At 60.3% G+C, this 2,500-nt stretch overlaps 1 pseudogene; it reads right to left on the minus strand.

Annotated features, from left to right (window-relative positions):
- Positions 1 to 2,500, minus strand: part of LOC126435464 (large subunit ribosomal RNA) — a 7,958-nt pseudogene that overhangs the window by 4,250 nt on the left and 1,208 nt on the right.

Consider the following 2,500-nt stretch of genomic DNA (forward strand, 5'->3'; position numbering starts at 1 on the left):
GCGGCGGCCCGGTGGTGTCGGCCGCGAAGTCCTCGGCTGCGTCGACGGGCGGCGCAGCGGCCTCGCCCGCGTCAGGCGGCGGGCTCGCTGCTCCCCGGCGGGACGCCGGCTCTTCCCCCCGACCGATCTCAAGCGCCTCCATGAACTGGCGGACAAGCTGCTTGTGGGCAGCTTGCCGCCGTCGGCACTTGATTGCCTCAAGCGTTCGGTCGGGGAACATCCTGATGAGCTCTTGATTAACAAAGAAGAACCGGGCGTCCCTCTCAAGGAACAATTCGGCTTCCGCCTTGGCGAGCGACAGGACTTCTTCCTCCGTCCACCTCGCGCGATGCCTCTCCGTCACGATCTCCGCGTTGGCGGCCGCAAGATGTTGGCGGCGGCGATGGACCCCGAGACCATTCTTGGTGGTGAAGCTGCGGTGGCACTCACTACAGGCGTATACAGCTGCAAAAGGTACAAGATTTTCGGCACGGCCGGTTGGCCGGCTAGGTGCTGGGGGAGTTGGGGTGGCACCTTCAGCGGAAGGGCCACCACTTATTCTTTGATTACTGCCCCCAACTAACAAAGGGATAGTGCGAGGGGGGGCTGGTAACCCCCCCAAGCCCCTGGTGCGGTCTTCCACTCAGCGAAAATCAGCGGGCCCACGAGAAGGGGAGAAGACCGCAGGAGAGGAGAGGCTAAGAGGGCTAGGCCCATGTATTGCGCATCACTCTCCCTGTAACTATAACCCAAGGAAGGTACCTCGCAGCAGCAGCACGACTACATCAAGACCGCACTTCGAAAAGCCAAGTCCGGATGCAGCCACACCGCCGCCACTTGGCCACCTTAAGAGAGTCATAGTTACTCCCGCCGTTTACCCGCGCTTGCTTGAATTTCTTCACGTTGACATTCAGAGCACTGGGCAGAAATCACATTGCGTCAACACCCGCTAGGGCCATCGCAATGCTTTGTTTTAATTAGACAGTCGGATTCCCCCAGTCCGTGCCAGTTCTGAGTTGATCGTTGAATGGCGGCCGAAGAGAATCCGCGCACCCGCGCGCCCCCGGAGGAGCACGCTAAGGCGGACGCGGCCTCGCAGCAAGGAAGATCCGTGGGAGGCCAAGGCACGGGACCGAGCTCGGATCCTGCACGCAGGTTGAAGCACCGGGGCGCGAACGCCGCGCAGGCGCGCGCATCCTGCACCGCCGGCCAGCACGAGGCCGACCAACGGCGAGAGCAGACCACGCCCGCGCTAAACGCCCGCACTTACCGGCACCCCTACGGCACTCACCTCGCCCAGGCCCGGCACGTTAGCGCTGACCCACTTCCCGACCAAGCCCGACACGCCCCGATCCTCAGAGCCAATCCTTATCCCGAAGTTACGGATCCAATTTGCCGACTTCCCTTACCTACATTATTCTATCGACTAGAGGCTCTTCACCTTGGAGACCTGCTGCGGATATGGGTACGAACCGGCGCGACACCTCCACGTGGCCCTCTCCCGGATTTTCAAGGTCCGAGGGGAAGATCGGGACACCGCCGCAACTGCGGTGCTCTTCGCGTTCCAAACCCTATCTCCCTGCTAGAGGATTCCAGGGAACTCGAACGCTCATGCAGAAAAGAAAACTCTTCCCCGATCTCCCGACGGCGTCTCCGGGTCCTTTTGGGTTACCCCGACGAGCATCTCTAAAAGAGGGGCCCGACTTGTATCGGTTCCGCTGCCGGGTTCCGGAATAGGAACCGGATTCCCTTTCGCCCAACGGGGGCCAGCACAAAGTGCATCATGCTATGACGGCCCCCATCAACATCGGATTTCTCCTAGGGCTTAGGATCGACTGACTCGTGTGCAACGGCTGTTCACACGAAACCCTTCTCCGCGTCAGCCCTCCAGGGCCTCGCTGGAGTATTTGCTACTACCACCAAGATCTGCACCGACGGCGGCTCCAGGCAGGCTCACGCCCAGACCCTTCTGCGCCCACCGCCGCGACCCTCCTACTCGTCAGGGCTTCGCGGCCGGCCGCAAGGACCGGCCATGACTGCCAGACTGACGGCCGAGTATAGGCACGACGCTTCAGCGCCATCCATTTTCAGGGCTAGTTGCTTCGGCAGGTGAGTTGTTACACACTCCTTAGCGGATTCCGACTTCCATGGCCACCGTCCTGCTGTCTTAAGCAACCAACGCCTTTCATGGTTTCCCATGAGCGTCGATTCGGGCGCCTTAACTCGGCGTTTGGTTCATCCCACAGCGCCAGTTCTGCTTACCAAAAGTGGCCCACTTGGCACTCCGATCCGAGTCGTTTGCTCGCGGCTTCAGCATATCAAGCAAGCCGGAGATCTCACCCATTTAAAGTTTGAGAATAGGTTGAGGTCGTTTCGGCCCCAAGGCCTCTAATCATTCGCTTTACCGGATGAGACTCGTACGAGCACCAGCTATCCTGAGGGAAACTTCGGAGGGAACCAGCTACTAGATGGTTCGATTAGTCTTTCGCCCCTATACCCAGCTCCGACGATCGATTTGCAC

Source organism: Schistocerca serialis, unplaced genomic scaffold, assembly GCF_023864345.2.
Source record: "Schistocerca serialis cubense isolate TAMUIC-IGC-003099 unplaced genomic scaffold, iqSchSeri2.2 HiC_scaffold_1207, whole genome shotgun sequence".
NCBI lineage: Eukaryota > Metazoa > Arthropoda > Insecta > Orthoptera > Acrididae > Schistocerca > Schistocerca serialis.